The following is an 18,551-nucleotide window of genomic DNA, read 5'->3' on the forward strand; positions in this document are numbered from 1 at the left end:
TTTGCATTTGAAACATAAATCATTGCTTCCGGGAAAGGGAACAAAACCGTATTTTTAGCCCTTGGTCATTTAAGGGAGCTGTATGAGTGAAGGGGGTTGAGAAGGACAGGGCGGGCTGGGTGGGTTGTGAGAATAAAATAAGATCTTAAAGGAATGGCCTCCAGCAAAGCACCTGACACAGGGCAGAAATTAAGGCGCGCTGTCTTTCTCTATAAGAAAAGAGAAGAGAGCCGTCCGCAGGGTCAGGCAGTTCTCTCCTTCCCCATAGAGCGCTGGTAAAAAAGATCTTTTGCTCTGGTAATTTAATATTTGTCTTTCCCTGCAAGGGCAAAGTTCTTTCTGATCAGAGAAGTCTTCTTGAATCGTGTCTGTTGCAATTTCAAAGAATAAATAAATTGAAACCGAGTTTTGTTGTTGACCTTCTCATGTTTTCTTCAGATAATAGTGGTGATGCATGAAAGAATGGAAAACACAGAAAACGGCGAGAGCAAGCAGATTCTTACTCATTAAAATAGAGATGGCAAGTGTCACTGGCGGGGCTCCTCCATCACACCACAAATGTTTTAAACAATGTTTTACCTAACACACTGCAAAGAGAGCCTTATTTTTCTTTGTTTCCAGATGAATGAAATGAAGCCACAGACACGGGGAAGCTGGGATTTGAACTGGAGACTTGAATACTAAGGCAGTATTGTGTCCACGGTGCTTCATCAGTCCTTGTTTGTTAGGCAGAAAAAGGTCTTCAGCCTTTGAAACAAACTAGAACACTCGGTGGAGAAAGGGGTCACGTTCTCTGAATCAGTGTGTCCCAGAGCTCTTTAGCTGTCGTTGTTAACAAATGGTTATAAGCACTGGCGTACTAGTTTGCCAAATATCTCTAATGTATCCCCTATTGATATCTGCCTAATAGATGTTCCACATTTTTTCGTTTTATTATTGACATTATTTTTGATTCTTAAATCATTAGTTGTATATATGGACAATGATCTGGCTTATATATCATGTATATAAATACATGTGTGCATATTCACATACACACAATGTGAAGTAATTAAGTCAAGCTGGTTAACATTCACAGCACCCTGGTGAACATTTGAGATATTATGTTATTACTGATTACCATTATCCTGCTATACAACAGATCTCCTGAACTTTTCCCACCTTCCTAGACGAAACTAGGAACTCTGAACACTTTATCAACATCTCCACACTGCCTCCCTTCCTGTAACCCGGATAACGACCTTTCTACTCTCCTATGGGTTCGCTGTTTTTAGACTCCATAAATAAGGGAGTGAAGTATTAGCATTCTGGTGTTTCTATTTCACTTACTGTAATGTCTCTGGATTCATTTGCTTTTTCTAAATGATAAAATCTCATTTTTTAAAAAATCCTTGGTACTCCACTGTGCATATCTCCTTTTCTTAATCCATTCATCTTGCTTATGTGGAAGGAACAGTATCTAATAATTGCCTCATTGACACTGTTTTATCGGAGGCACATGACTACCCAGTGTCTTTGATTTCTTAAGTGTTGCCCCTACCTTGGTAGCACTCAGAAAATGCCCTGGAGCATAACACCAAAAAGTCGGTGCTCAGGGCAGTACCACCTGCCAAGGGAAACAGCTCACGGTGCACCTGCCCTTTGCAAGCCTACGTGTCATTCATTTTCTGGTCTCATATTTGTTTTTTCCTGCAATTTGAATAAGGTTTCATCAGGAATTCATAAGGCGTCCCATAAGGAATTTCTTGTGGTGTCACGGGTGCTTTTAAAGAGTGGAATTGTACAATCCCAACACTGCAAGTGAGGACAATCTTGGGAAGGTTGGAGTGTTGACAGCGTGCTCTTCTTTGCCTTGGATAGTATTTCAAGTCCTCGTGCTGGACAGAGGAGTAGTAGCAGAAATGGGCATCTGGGAAACAGTTTGGAAAGGCTTGTGGAAGACAAGTGAGGGAGGTGATTTCTAAGCTCTGCTACTGAGCCAGCAGTGCCTCACAGCAAGGCACGGTGCTTCTGGGGGCACACCACACTGTTGTCTGTTTTGGATTCCAAGTAGCTATTCCGAGGAAATAAGCAACCCCAGCAGAAAGTGTGAATACTAAGAGCATGCAACTCAACATTGGTTATTCCCAACTCAATGGAATCTTGTCACAAAACAATTTTGAAGTAGTCACTGGCTTGAAAATCAAGGATAGAGAAAGTCAGAAATACACTTTAGGGTCAGGGTATCAATTTGTTTACAGATACAATTATGAGCCAGTAAATTTATGTAGTCATATGGAGTTAGACAATGTACAGTTCACACATATACATTCACATTTGGATTGTCAATCTGTGCTTGAACAAAGTATTTTCTAAGCTCCATTGTTGCTTGTAATATGATCACATTTAATTTAACACAATATGTAAGGCATTTTAAATTGCATTAGTTCCAAATCCCTCTTCACTTCAGTTTATTATGGGGCTGGGAATTGTACTTGAGAGTATTTTTCAGGAGGACTAAATTTCAGAAGGCAGCAGTGCCTGTTGCAGGGTATCCCGTTATTTGATTCCAGGGCTTAAAAAAAAAAGCACGGTATTACAGGGATCAGGGAAGAGGATCCATTTCATTTACAGATAACAGCTTTAAGTCGCAAGAAAAAGGAGAAATAATCATAGCCGCCTCCAAGGACTTGCTCTGTCTTGGTCTTCCAGTTGGTAAGTAATCTGTAGAGCATCTCTAGAGCTGAAACCAGAAGAAATTGGGTGAAGGACAAAAGGAGTGTTTGCTTTTAGAAAATCTGTGTGTTGAGGAGCAGAAAAATAATTAATTTACAAAGTCAGCTTTGTTTAACGAGTTGTCCAGGAAGGGCAGTCTGGTGTGGAATGGAGGGACATTTTGGGTTCCCACACTGACCGCTGTCTGATTGGATCTTGAGTAGGAAGAAGGCCTTTTGATTTTCAGAAATGTGGTATTTTTCCTCTGTGACATGCAGTGTTATCTGCAAAACTATGAACTGATCATTTAAGGAGCCTCCATCATCCATATGTTGGTTCACACCCCAAAAGGCCACAGTGGCTGGAACTGAGCTGACGTAAAGCTGGGAGCCAGGAGCTACTTCTAGGTAACCCTCGTGGGTGCAGGAGCTCAAGGACCTGAGCCATCCTTCACTGCTTTCCCAGGCCATAAGCAGGGAGTTGGGACTTGAAGCAGCATCCATATGTGATGCTCGTGCCACAGACAGAAGGCATCGTGCCTCTCCAAGAAGTCCCTGTTTACTCTGTATTGATTTAGGGCCTCTCTCCCATCACAAGTGAAATTACTCCCCAGATGAACTGGAAATCACCTTGAATTTTAGCAAAATAATTATAAAGAGAAAACTGATGATTTTAACAGGGAAATGATGCTCAGTCATGTTTTTATTTCTGTAGTACAAAACCAAGCAGGAAAAAAAAATCTGAATCTTGATAAGGACCAGGGCTTAGCTTTCAATGCTCTTTATTCCAGGGGCTTAAGAAATATACACCTGTAGAAAATAGGAAATGCAAACTGCTCCATTATGTAGAACTATAACTATGATGTTTTGCAACATTATCTGCTGCAAATTTATGTAATGTGCTTTATAGAAAATAAAAACAAATTCACTGTAGACCCTGATTCTCCTTAGTATAACATACATACACCAGCCCTGCAGCTTTGAGCAAGTTTTACCTTGTGTAAAGGAAGTACATTTGTTAGTTTGCAGAGAAGAGAGGGCTTATGGTAAATGGATATTAATATGCAAATATTCATTACATTGCCTGTCGTACTACTTGTATCTGTGAAAATGATGAATGGCTGTGACTCAAGGTCATTGGCCACTGACCTACCGTATTTGCTCACTGTTTTATTTTATTTTTTTTTTAATAATTAGAATATTTACCATGAGTGGGGCCAGGAATACTGGTCTGGGGATAGGGTTTCTCTTCTGGAAAGTTTGTAACTAATCTGCCTTTGCAATACGTTAACATTTTATTTGTACTTATCTGGAAGTAGGTTATGTATCTTCCACTTTGTTTTTATTTGCTTTGAGACATAAAATGGGGTTTTCTTTCCCTGAGGGCATTTTTAAAGCTAGAAATATCCTTGAAATATTTTCTGTCTTTATGATTTTGTAGAAATTTCCTTACCAGCCTGTCGCTGTGGTGACCTTTACCATAGCTTGTTGGGAAAAAAAAAAAAAAAACAGAAATATTGTGGGCCAGGCACAGTGGCCTAGCGGCTAAAGCCCTCATCTTGAACACGCCCAGGATCCCATATGGGCGCCTGTTCTAATCCCGGCAGCCCCACTTCCCATCCAGCTCCCTGCTTGTGGCTTGGGAAAGCAGTCGAGGACGGACCAAAGCCATGGGTTCCTGCACTCACGTGGGAGAGTCGGAACAGCTCCTGGCTCCTGGCTTTGGATTGGCACGGCACCTGCTGTAGGAGCCACTTGGGGAGTGAACCATCGGACGGAAGATCTTCTTCTCTGTCTCTCCTCCTCTATGTATATCTCACTTTGCAATAAAAATAAATATTTAAAGAAAGAAAAGAAATATTTTACACATATTGTACATTTTCACTGGTGCCTATGTGTCTGATTATTACACATTTTTAAAAGATTTATTTATTTTTATTGGAAAGGCAAATATACAGAGAGGAGGAGAGACAGAGAGGAAGATCTTCAGTCCACTGATTCACTGCCCCAGCTGCCGCAACAGCTGAAGCTGAGCCAATCCGAAACCAGGAGCCAGGAGCTTCCTCCAGGTCTCCAACATGGGTGCAGGGTCCCAAAGTTTTGGGCCGTCCTCGATTGCATTCCCAGGCCACAAGCAGGGAGTTGGATGGGAAGCAGAGCTTCCGGGATTAGAATCGGCACCCATATGGGATTCTGGCACATTCAAGGCAAGACCTTTAATTGGTATGTTATCGCGCCAAGCCGTATGTGTCTGATTATTAAATTACAGTCCAGATGCTGTGAATTTAGGTAATTGTTGGGTATAATTGTTATGCCCATAATTATGCTAGAGTTACCTAGGGTCTTTGTTTTTTATTTCATAACATTTGCATTTATTAGATAGAGTTTCTGAACATAAAATATGTCCATTATGTGTCCATTAACTATCACAAATTAGAGAAAATACAAAATATTTACTTTTTTGTCTGAATTATCTCACTAAGCATAATTGTCTTTAGTTAACAATTTATTTTGCTCCAAAATACAGGTTTCATTCAACTTTTATGACCGAGTAACATTCTATTGTGTACATGCACCATATTTTCATTATCTAGGCATTAACGATAAGCATCTTGGCTGAAAAAAATTAAAACCATATAAATCATTAGATAGGGCCCAAGCCCAAGTGCTCTGATATTAATTGCTGAGAATAATATAAAAATGCTCATAAATGCAATGGCAATTAATGATAACTTACCTCCAAGGTGAAGGAGAAAAACAGGAAAAGGGAGATAGAGCAAGGTTGGGATGGAGAGAATGGAGATGACCATATCCTTAGAATTGCATCAATGCAATTGAATCATGTTGAACCCATTGAAAACTGTGAGCCTCCATTAGCAGAAGCTGAACAGCATTTATTTTAACCCTAAGGAGATAATGCAGTTTTGGTCCCATTGTAGGAATGCATTCAATATTTTATGTAGAAATAAATGCATGCACAAATATTAAAACTTTTTTTGTCAGACATTTTATAAGTAGATAATTTATAAGGTGAATGATTAATAACTACATGACACAAAACAGTGGTCTATGGACAACAGTGCAATTTGTGTTATTTCTTCCAATTAATTCTCCCCGACCCATGCGACAGGCTGTCAGAGATCAGCTTCAGCAGGATTCCCTCTCCGCCCATTCTCCACTGTAGGCTTTGCCATACTTCTTCTTTCATCCGGAGACTACAGAATTAACGATGCTGGGTTGCTTCTGGAGCAGACCATAGCTGGCCTGGTAAGTCCTACTTCAGGCCTCCTGGAAGCTGTTGCCAGGTCCACAGAGGAACGGCCTGAGGTCAGCATGCTGCGAGACGATTAAGCCCATGGGAAGGCTCTGTTGTAAGAAATCCCCGGTGGAGAGACAGACCGAGGAACATGGAGCCATCAGACACATGGGTGAAGGAAGTGTTTGGAAGTGGATCCTCTTGCCCCAGCTATCCCAGATGACCCCACATGGACCAAAGATCTACCCCCCAGCTGATCACTCCCTAAATTCCTGATCCAGAAATCACTAGGAAACATAGTTTTAAGTCAATAAGGTTTACAACATAGTATGTTCCATAATAATAAATGATCAGCATGTGTTGTTTGACTTGTTAAATATCACTCACTAGAAATTTTGCAAAATACATTTGAAAACAGAGCTTTAAAAAATGAAACGCAGTGTGAGAACTGCCGGAGTGCTGCACTGTGACTGCCCCATGGCAAGGGGCAGACACGGCAGAAGGAGCTCAGTCCAGACCTGCCACACGAGTAGCAGAGACTTCATCACGTGAACCATCACTGGTTGCTTCCCTCTGCATACACAAGTCCAATACATGTGGAAAAAGCACTAATTTGTCTAGTGGCAGTCTTAAGCTAGGAAAATTATCATGATTGCTGTTTCCCCAGAAACATTGGCAGGAAGCTGGATTAGAAGTGGAGCACCTTTAACATAAACCAGCTCTCATATGGGATTTGGGTACTATAGGCAGCAGCTTAACTTGCTGTGCTACAATGCCAGGCCCTGGAAAATACACACTTAATCTCTGAATTTTGCTCCATGGCTTGAAAACCTGAAGCTACAAAGCAAACATGAACAGACCTGGTAAGCAAAGGATCGGAGAAGGCGGGGATGAAGTGATGCAGATCCAATGAAACAAATTGGCAGGCTAACAAGGGGAGGAAGAAGGGCTAGACTTAAAGCATTAGGGAAAAAAGATCCAGGAATTAGAGTGGTTTCCGGAGGGACAAGAGAAGCATTGCTAAAAAACATGTAGACACACACATGGCTGCCATAGTAAAATGTCACAGACCTGGTGACTTAAACAATGGATACCTATTTGAAACAGCTCTGGATATTATAGTCCAAGTAAGGTGTCAGTGTGTTTTAGCTAGTGCTTCTCTTCTTGGCTTGCAAATGTTCTAACAGACCCCTTGCTCTGTGGATGAGGAGCCAGATACTGCTTCCAACAAGAACATCGGCTCTCTCATGCTAAGGTCACACCCTTAGGACCTTATTTACCTTTCATTACCCCCTTTAATGCTATAACTTCTGCGAGTTAAGACTTCAGGCTATGAATTCTCAGGGAACACAGTTCAGTCTACTGTGGGTCCAAGCAGTCTGATTGACTGGTGACTGCAGTGCTAATGCATTTGTCAGCAACCTAATCAGGCAGCTTTCTTTTAGAAGACTGACTCTTAAATGCAGGCATTTCTCTGATATACAGGGGGTGATCAGAAGCAGAAGTGTGTCAGCATTTGTTGCTCCTACTCAGCCCTGCAGGACTCAAATTTCCTACTGCTGTCTTTTAAAATAATTCACTCTAACTAGGAGAATGAGACAAGTAGCCACGGGATCTGGTCAATTATTTGTTCCTAACAAGAACTTCCCAGTATCTGACAGGTGGATTTTTACTTCCTTAGAATCTTCATTATATAAGAGGGACGCTGCGTGTGGGAACAGAGATTTGACATACTTAAATAGTATTTGTCTGCTAGGTAGAACCCTAGAGGAAGGTGCATAGCATGAAGTATGTGTAAGCTATTTTTACATACACAAAAACAATCACTTTTTCAATGGCAATACTGTGGAATTCTCTTTCATGAACTATGATTTTCTTTTCAGTCCAAAAATTAGATTAGCTTGCCATCACCTTCTAGAACTTACTGAAATCCCGCCAGCAAGTAGACCCAGAATCCCACAAGCCGGTTAACCTCAGGCCTTACATTGCCATCCCGTGTGCCTTCTGTCCTTGGACCAGCCTCTACCAGACATTGTGAGACTCGGTATCCTGGCTGTCTGTTCCTGACACATGAGTTCCATGAGATGGATACTACCTGCTGCCAACAACGGGTACAGGAGGAATCCAGAACCAGGCACAGAAAACATTTCCTCTGCTAGTTTACGTTTTTTAAGGTGCATCGACATCAAGAAGAAAGCTTCTACTGTAGGAACTACAGTCCTTTTTCCTCTGTGAATTTTGGAATGAGGACTAAGATCCCCGCGCTGCATTTGTTCAGAAATGTAAACGAAAAAAATGAGTCTCCCAAGGTGTTCCCTTGCGCGGAAGTTCCAGAGCGCCCCTCCCCCACACTCCCTGTGCTATCCGTTCACTAACCGGAAGACTTTCTGCACAGAGGTTATTGCTTTCCATGACTACTTCTCAATTCTTCAGGTGCAAGTCACCAGAAAACTAGACATGGGAGAAACCATTCAGGTGTGATGAATGACGGAGAAATGTCCTGAGCTACAGGAACCCGAAACAGAAGAGTTCATCCCATTGGAGAGGGTAGGGACTCTGTCCTACTTCTATTCTTGGAGTGTTTCTTTTCTGGAATGTGATGGAGAAACTGTCCCATTTATACACAAGAGGATGGAGTGGGGCTTCTTTTCTCTTCTTGAATCGTACGTTCTGGGTAGAGTGTTTCACAGAAAAAAAGTTTGTACTTTGTTCCATTCAGTTATGAAACCCAATTGAAGACTACAAAGAATCCCCATTACCTTATTTAGGCTGTCCTCCTTCGCTTTCAGCTCACACAACGCAGACTCAAAAACTCCCTTCTGCGTGCTTGAATGCAAAGATCTAAGACTCCCCACCATCCTGCTTCTGAGAGACTTCCTGGCCCAGTGGAGCCCAAGTGGCTGAATCCTCGTGTGGAAGATTTTCTCAAAGTGCTGCTTGTCCATAGCGGGTTCCAGGGCTTTCCAGGGTATGGCCTTTCCTAGTTTCTGCTGGTTCCTGCAATCCACAGTGCTACAGAAATAGTAACCTGCTTCTTTTTAATAACTGTGTTCTTTTCAAATAATATTAAAGTCCAGATGAATGTGTATAAGTGCAACTTTCCAAGAAACGAAGACTTCACAGAAACATATCTAAAACCTGAATCCATCTGCAGGTTATTTTGTGGGGAAAAAAAATACATGAAATTTTATTTCCTTCTCAACCAGAATCTCTCAATCTTCTGGTAATCTCTCCTGTCATGTCACAAAGTTATAGAAAACTGTTAGTAAAAAAATTATGAAAAATAATACACAGAAAATGATATACACAGAGGATATACTTCTCTTTTTGCTTATCACCGAGTTCTTACTCGAGAAAAGTAGAGAGGAGAAATTTCTCACCCACCAGGTAGGAGCAGAAAGTACGGCTTCTGGGTCAGGTGTGGGGCTAACAGTTGAGGAAGACAGCAGGAGCTAGCGTCAAGGTACAGATGAAACTCATGGCGCTTCCTACTGACCAAAGAGTAGTCCTGTCTAATCAAATGTATATCTACATTGCAGACTTTGAAACATGTATTTCTCCATGAATTCCAAGCTTCCGTTGTGGTTCAAATACATGCAATTGAATGAATAGTGGGGTATCAAGTTTAACATCCAAATAAGCTTTTGATTCCTATACATTCCTCAAACATGCTCTGTCCTCAAATCGTTCCAACATCTCTCCCCTAAAGTTACATGAAAATGAAAGAGTCCATTTTTGCTTACTAGTTTTTTATTGTATTCAGCTCATCTGACAGATGAGTTTGCTCCACTCTTCCATATATCCCTAAGCTAACCATTCCTCACCAGCACACAGCCCCCTAGGCAGACCACCATTTATGTCCACTGACGTAATTCCATTATCCCATTATATTAAGCAGTACAAGTCATCTATTCAAACTCTAAGTTATATTTCGTTCCATTTTTTCCTAGAAACAAAACCCCTGTAATTTCCTTCACACCCATCACGATTCATAGGACCTCTCTGCCTCAATTCCATCCTCCGGTAGTCTTATTCCCACTGAGTCTGGCCTCATGCTCTTCCTGCAGTGGGCCACTTCAGTGTTAGGTCAAGGCTGGGGCACTTGCCTTCCTCTAGGGCGCCAGAACGCAGTCCTCCACATCACAGAGGCTCTGAGGCCTTCGGAGTAATTGCGGTGCCTAACACATCTAGCACTTCATCCTAGCTCACACTGCTTTACCGAATTCATCACTTCAGAATACCATACTGTGAAATTACTTGCTTTTGCCTGCTTTTTTCCCCCATGGGAATTAACTCCCACGAATCAAGGATATTTATTTGCTCCATTCACTGCTATATTCCCGAGGTGAGAACTGCATTTCAAAATCACTTTTCCTTAAATATTTGTTTAATGTAGCATAAACTATTCAAATCCTTAGGCATGGTACACTTTTTCTCCAGTATACAAATATTCTTAACTTCATACTCAAGATCCTTACGATTTACTTTTTTATTCCACAGAAATTTTTAAATTTAATAAATGATCCTTTCTTGGAAGCTTTGCTGCATTTGGATGCATTATTATTTTTCTTAAAATTCTATCACATGTTTGTGTTGCTTTTCACCAAATGAATTCAAGAAAAAATTCCAGGATGAACAATGATAAGAAATAAATTCCAAGATGTAAATTTTAGGAAATAAAATAACTTCTTAGAGATGGCCTTCCGTGGTTTTTTTTTTATAAAAACTAACATATTTTCACTGAAGAGACACCTATGATGAACTAAATGTTTCTTAGATTGAAGTCACTCCTAGATGATTTACAGTGTGAAATTCATAGGACTTTTCAAAGAGAAGCACTTATCTAATTGTCCCTATTGGAAGAAATACAGTTATGATTAATGTGAATGTAAAATGATTGAGTAAATTTCATTGCTAATGGGTGATGTGTTTATCAACTTAATAGAAAAGACCAAGTTTCGAAAATGTTAAGCCAGTTACACTTGCTTGCAAGTATTGAACTTAATTTTCCCTGTCCACTTCATTCCCTTAAAGCAACTGTTTATAAACATTTCACCTGTGAGAGTTGGTCTCCTCCTGGTGCTAAGAATGCGATGATCCTCCCTGGAGATAAATAAGGCGGTTTGCTCTGTAATGATACACAATGCTTTCTCAAGGCTGTGGTTCTGCAACCACTGGAGTGCTTTATAGACATACTGCTAAGCCCTCCAAGGCAATTTCAGTTCTGTAGGTGCTATAGTCTCAAAGTTCATCTTGTCCTGCAAAATTCATCTGTTCAAATTATAATCCCAAAGGTGATAACATTCGGATGCACATTAGGGTCTTTGGGAAGACTCAATGCAAACCCACAAAGGAAGCAGTCGCCAAATCTTTCAGCACTCTGATCTTGAACTTGTTCATGTGTATAAATATGAGAAATAATTCACTGATGGTGATACGCCATGCAGTCTATAGAATCTATTACTTTTCAGCAGTGAGGAAGAAATGAAAGGAGGGAAGACTGCTCTGAGAGAGATAGAGAGAGGGAGACATAGTATTTCAATATTTAGGTTCCATCCAGAAATATCCATATAGTTTGAGGGCCAAAGCTAGATGCAAAAACTAACCCAGTTTTATGAGGTGCATGGCAGGGATTCATCTTGAATCGTCACGAATGATTTGCAGAGTCTATAGCAGCAAGGATCTAGATTCAGCAGCCAGAATATGGAATGAATCCTTGATCCTCTGATATGAGGTGCACACATCTTAACCACTAGGCTGAGCACTTGCCTTATCCATAACATAATTGTGAAACTGACCTGAGTGGGTTAAAGCCACAGATCCAGTTCACTCACCATTTCCTTGGTGTTGCTGCTTCTGCTAGCTGAGGGTCACACCTTAAGAAAAACAATCCTAGGCTATCTTAAAACCAGCTTGATGCGGTAACTATTACTCCAGGTAGTCAATTCTCCTTTCATTTCTTTGTGAATGCTCACGATTCCTCGGAAAAACCTCACAGACCCTTTGTCAACTCAGTGTTTATGATGGTGAGTAAACCAAGACTGATGCAAGGGCATCCTTTCCTGTTCTGGTAACTTCAGCTTTGAAACAAAAGCCTGGATAAACTACCTTGAACGCGCACAAGACATTTTGATACAAATGTCAGTGACATTTCACTGTGCAATAGTCAGGAGCCAAAAATAAAAACTCAGAAGAAACCAATTTTTTTCCTTATTCTGCGGCCATAAAGAGTGGAAAATCAGGAATTTTACTAGCACAAATTACCCTTGATGGCTTTGGGAATAGAGAGTCACTCACTCATCATGGCATTTTTTCTTGTGAAGGGGCAGATACAGAAAGGAGTTGGGGTCAGTACATGACATCACAGATCTTTTAAGCTCACCTGGGTATGCTAAGGCTTTTAGTCACAGAGAATTGACCGAAAAGTGGGACAGCTCTCAAACTCTAACTGGGCCATCGCCCTAGCATCTACTGCTCGTGAAGAAAGGTGTGTAAATGTGGACATCATCTGTCTCTTGTGTATGCTTCTACTGAGCCTACTGAGGAAAAATTCAGGCCATGTGTGCCTTAAGGGGGACATAAAGAGACCAATAAAATAACCCCCATTTTAGGAACATGAGTTAAATACATCCACCTAATGAGACATGGTTAGAAATAGAAGGTGGAATGAGGCTCATCTTGACACAACTGGCTTGGCATGGAGCACCTTTGCGAAGACACACAGAGGTGACACCTTTGTATCCCCTGGAGATGGCGCGATGACTCAGATCAGAGCCACTTTGGGGTTTGGGAAAGTGGCTTTCAGGCAGATTACATGTTCCTGCATTAAACATTTGAAACCTAGACAATCTCATATAATCAGGAGAGGCATTTAATCAAGTGCATAACCATCACCAAACTAAATGATTCATGAGTCACATGGTCTCTTTCTGCACTGGGGGAGGATAGAGGAGAGAGATGCTATGATGGTTACCTACATTTGCAGATAAGACTTTTTAGACTTTTATTTACTAATTACACCAGCAATACCTGGTTATTTCCTGCTGCAAAGACCTTGCACGTGCTGCACTTGTTTGAGGTAAATGTAATCCTTTTGAACTGCCTCGTTTTTAAAGTAAAAATGTGTTCACATTACAAAGTCACCGTAGCAAAGCATTTCTATTAAGATAGCCCTGCTGCTGGTGTTTAATGCTCGCTAGACTGCAGCTTGGCTCAGAGGGGCTTTGTGAAGCACATGAAGGCGTCAGATCCAGTGTTAAACATCAAGGCTTTCCAATTATCAAGTCACAGTTAGGAGACAATAGGCTGAGAGAAATGAAGCATGGCTTGGCCGCTTCATACTTGGAATCACGTATTTTCAGGAGAACAAGGAGAACATGGCTACATCTTATGAAAGACACAGACCTTCGTCAAAGCAATTGAGAAAGATGTTCAACAAAACCCTCTGGTAGTTCCCTAAGTGTTTCCCAGCCTTGAGCAGTTAATAGCGAGTGTTACATAAAATCACTTCCTGTGATGAAGAATCTAGGGAGACATTTGAAGACCATTTCCCACATTCCTATCCCAAAGCAACTATTCCAAAATGAGACACATTATGACCCCATTAATGGAAATCCAATAAAGCTTAAATTAAATAGGACTGTGTCTCTTCTGTGTCTAATTTTAGTAAAGAGAAGTTCATAAGAAAAGAAGCTGGAGGAAAGGATGTTTTTACCTAAAAAAAAAAAAAAAAGACTTTCACAGTATGTCCTGGGGTCCGAATAGACATAGAGCAATCTCCTTTCTTCCTTATATTTACAGTACAACACTGTATCACGATCCTGGCGATGCCACCTCCCCCAAGGCAGTGCAGAATGCTTGAGCATCACAGAAAGATTCAATTATATTTGCTGGACAGTATTTTCTACGGCAAACAGGGAGCTAATGTACTTTAGACATATTTCTGATGGCACAAGAAGAAAAGGGGTGTAGCTGTACAATCTCATTGTAACATTGCACATCTGGGTCATTGCGGAGTACTACACAGCTTTCGGCAATTTTTAAGAATACATATAGTATTTTGAATTAAAATACTGCGTACTACCAATTGATTGGATTCAGATCACCTTGGAAACTGCTGTAGTTTTGTCTTTGTAATGGTGTCATCCAACATTGGAATGATTTCCTTTCTCAGAGAATAAACAAGAGGAACTTGATGCAAAATTTCTGGAAAATCCTTGGATTCTTACCTAGCTTTTAAATTCATTCTTTTAAAAAATGTCAATACAGTGGTATTCCAAATATCTTTTATCCTTACCAACTTTCACAGACACAACCAGCAATGCTTATATTTCCTATGTTGCCGAGCAATCATAAACATTAAGTTAACCCTTCTCAAGAATTATCTAATAAAATAAGATTTGATCTAGAAAAATCAGTTTTTGAAAGTAAATGATTTGTTCTCAACCACTTCTAAGTAAAAAACAAGGTTTTTGCTAGTAGCTACATTTTTGTATCTGTCTTTCTGTAACACTAACTTAAATATGGCAGCGGGGAATGTTGGCCCAAGCTTCTCTCTTCAACCAGATGCTCGAGCCTGCTGTGGGCCCCAGCTGTTGCTCAGTTTCATTCAGAACATGCTTCTCCCAGACCAGGCAGTGCCGTTCTGTCCTTCTGGTCATATCCATACTGTGTCGTGATTTCTCTGGTTCCCATTTACCCAACAGGAACATGATGGCAGAAAGATGTTTATCTTTTAGTCCTTTGGTCTCTGATGAAGAGTGTTAGAATATTAGAATATTGATTCAATATCACTGAGAATCTTCTACGAACTGAAATAATTCTTAGAGATCGTGCCAGGGAACTGGTTAGATATCCTGGCTTCCAAAGAGTCATAAGAAGTACAAACTCATCCTTTTAGTAGAGGGTTGTGTTTAATAGAGCAAGGAACATCTCATGACGCAATGAATTTCAGATAAAGAAACTTCAGAGAACATGTCAGAAAAAAAAATAGCGAATGGTTTAAGCCTTGAAGGGTCAGCCGGGTTTGTCAGGTTGGACACTGGACAGGGCTGCGTGGGAGCAAGAGATGACATGAACAAGCGTGAGATGAACTGAGTGTTGCCTTCCGGATTGCTTTCCAGGATCCAGCATTTCCCTCTGCTCGATGGCAACTCCGAGCATACTTGTGGGAAAATTCCCCAGTGCTGTCTTGAACAGTCCCTGTGCTTGAACAGCTTCTGAGTGCCTTTGGAAGACACGTCCTTGGAGAAGCTGCGGGTTCTTTGTGTACCCAGGACTGTCTCTGCCTTGTGGACTGTTCTATATGCACAGCCCACACAGTGTTTGTCACAGGATAGCACTAAGTGAGCATTTATTAAAATAATTAGCATGCAAATGCAACTAAATTGTTAGGATGACCTTGGGAATAGCTTGCAGATTGCATCCTTTCCCATCCTTTTTTTTTTTTTTTTACATATTTCAGTTGATCACAGCCAACTTTTCCCTGGTTTCTGAAGAGGTTTGGGGAGTTTGTATGTAATATGTCTTTTGCACTTCATATTGTGAGCAACCACCCATACATTTCAGTCTGTTAAACGCAGAATTTATCATGTAATCCCCTCTCTGCATCAGAGATGTCCAGCTTTATTTATCAACTGAGGTCACATTGAAAACAATTTTTTTTCTTTTCTCAGTACACATAATTACTAGAACTATGCATCACTGGGAGCAAATGATGACATATTGCTTATTGGAAGTAGTTAATTGTAAATACCACATGTCTTAGTCAATTAGGAATGTCCTGATGGACTGGGCTACTCATAAACAACATGCAAGTTTCATGGTTCTGAAAACCTGAAAGTTGGGCTGAGTTCTGGTGAAAGTTCTGGATTGCAGGCTGTAGACTTCTCATTGTATCTTTTGCCATAAAGAAGGCAAGACAGCATTAATGCCACTCACGAGGGCTCCACTCCCATGGACCAATGACCTCTCCAAAGCCCTGCTTTGTGTCACCCTTAACTTGTGTGTTAGGATTTCAAAATAGGACTTTGGAGGCATACAAACATTCAATCCTGTACCATGAGAATGTTTATAGTCAAAATACTTATAAATGGGGATTTCTTTAAAAAACATGTTCCACTTCCTTTAGCATTATCTTCATCAGAACACAGTAAGACTTCACAGAGAGAGCTTCTGCTCCAAAACAAAGTTTCCAGAGAGCTCAGTGTGCCTGTTAGAAACACTGCTGGTGGCCTTGGTGTGGTAGCCTAACAGCTAAAGTCCTTGCCTTGAACTCACCAGGATCCCATATGGGCACAGGTTCTAATCCCGGCCACTCCACTTTTCATCCTTCTCCCTGCTTGTGGCCTGGCAAAGTAGTTGAGGACGGCCCAAAGCCTTGGGACCCTGCACCCACATCGAGACCGGGAAGAAGCTCCTGGCTTCGGATTGGCTCAGCTCTAGCCGTTGCGGCTACTTGGGGAGTCAATCAACAGATGGAAAATCTTCTCTGTTTCTCCTCCTCTCTGTTTATCTGTATTTCCAATAGAAATAAAATACGCCTTTGGAAAAAAAAAAGAAACACTTCTGGTTATTTTTTCAAACATTGTATATTAAAAAAAAACGAAAAAAACCAAAAAAAGCTGCAAAAAATGTATCATAAACACTGTTTTTAGAGTCTTGCTCATAGTCACACTTTCTTTATTTGACTCTGACTGTTCTGGGTAGAAATTTTTACCCAGTTCAATGAAAATATTCATTGTCATTGTTAAATAGTCCTGTCTTAAAGTCATTATTTCAGATGGCTATGGTTGATGATTTTATATTTAGTCTCTCTTTTAACTCTGTAATTTGCCAATTTCTATCAGCTAAAATTTTATTTCAATTAAACTGAAAGAGAGGTGAGAACTTGGAACAGCAGTTCAGATAAATTTTGGGAAGACTGCAGCCCACAGTGCAGTCCCTGGGAGCAGGAGCTGGTTTTGCTCCCAAGTTAAGCTTCCTGCTGGCACACACGTCAGGAGGCAGGAGCTGATGTTCCAGTAGTTATCTGTGTGCCACCCAGGTGGGCGACCCAGGCTGAATTTCTGGTTCATGGTGTCAGTCTGGCTTAGCCATAGTTTTTGTGTGAATTCTGGGAGTGAGTGAGAGGATGGGATTTTCATTCTCTCCATCCACTCTCTTTTTCTCTCTCCTCTTCAATTACATAAAATAAATGATACTTGTTTAACAGATATTTAATGAATGCTCATTATATTTCAGTTACTGTGTCAGAGGCTAAGAGTTGCAAGAATGAATACAAAATCTTAGCGATTCCTGTCCTCTGTGACCTTGCACAATTATATTATTAGACATGAGACATTATGTTGTTAACTACTTAGAATCTCCTTGTCTGAAATGAACTTCAGTTTATCTTGGGAGCAAATTCATTGTTTCACAATAGCTGTTATTTTTCAAATGTACCTTTTTCCAATTCTTCTGAGTTCAAAATGTCATCTTATGTAAGTCAAGTGTTACTATTTTAAATCACTCCTGTCTAAGTGCAGCTTCGTGTCATGGTTATTGCCACAGAGCAAGAGGTGGACAAGAGACCCAGTCCTTCTTCAGTTTGTGGTGCTGGGACGTTGTCTCATCCTCAGTGAGTTTCCACCAACATCCTGACAACAACCTGCTGGGAAGAAGGTAGGTGAGGACGAAGAGGTGGTAGAAACACTGATCAGAGTAGCATTTGCAGAAGCAGTGGTAGGTATCATTTGTAATAGACGACCTCACCATTGTATATAAAACTATGAAATTTTCCAGTTCCATTTATCTGTTGTTCTTTTCCCATTACTGGCATCACAGAGCGCTCCTATAGGTAGCACTCTCTCAGGGCATAAATTAATCTAAAAACAATTGAAATACACAATTTCAATAAGGAATCTCCAGGAGGAGATAAATAACTGAATAAGTGCCCTTCACACAATCTGTGACAGCTCTGGGAGAACAAGGAAGCATCTTGCCATGTGTGGGTAGAGAGGGCTTAGGGGGCACACCTGCCATCTTGAGTTGCCTGGTTTCTGCAGAATGGGGGGCTGATTTACAGAAATGCCCCCTGTGCTTTCCAGTTCCTCTACCCTATCTCTCAACTGTAGATATGCACAAAACAGGAAAAAAAAATACAGATGAGAATTCTGGCTTCACAAGCAGCAAGAGGCACACAGACATGTGCCTAAGAAACAAAGAACACAGAAAAAAATGAGGTGGTGATAGACTTTTCTTAGAGTTATTTTTAAGAGCATGGAAGTTCACAGACTGTGCAGCTTGTGGAACCAACTTTAGTAAACAGTTGATTCTTGAGAACCACCTATGCTGAGGAGAGTCAACAGAGCTCGCCCAGGTCAATGTGTGTGTGCACACAGGCAGGAGCAGACAGACAGGCATTCTCCCGAGAGCAGCAATGACAAATTGTTTGTGTTAAGTCAATAGTACACAAAACTCAGCCAGCTCAGTAAGCCAACAGTAGAGGTTATGACTGGTGGCAAGACTAGGTGGGGGAAGGTACTTCTTCATGAAGAGTAGTGAGATCTAAGGCCAGCACTTGGACCAGAGACATTTCTTTCAATGCTGTGATGCTGAATAAT

This window comes from Ochotona curzoniae, unplaced genomic scaffold (genome assembly GCF_017591425.1).
Source record: "Ochotona curzoniae isolate NIBS_2020 unplaced genomic scaffold, NIBS_Ocur_1.0 contig_43, whole genome shotgun sequence".
Classification (NCBI taxonomy): domain Eukaryota; kingdom Metazoa; phylum Chordata; class Mammalia; order Lagomorpha; family Ochotonidae; genus Ochotona; species Ochotona curzoniae.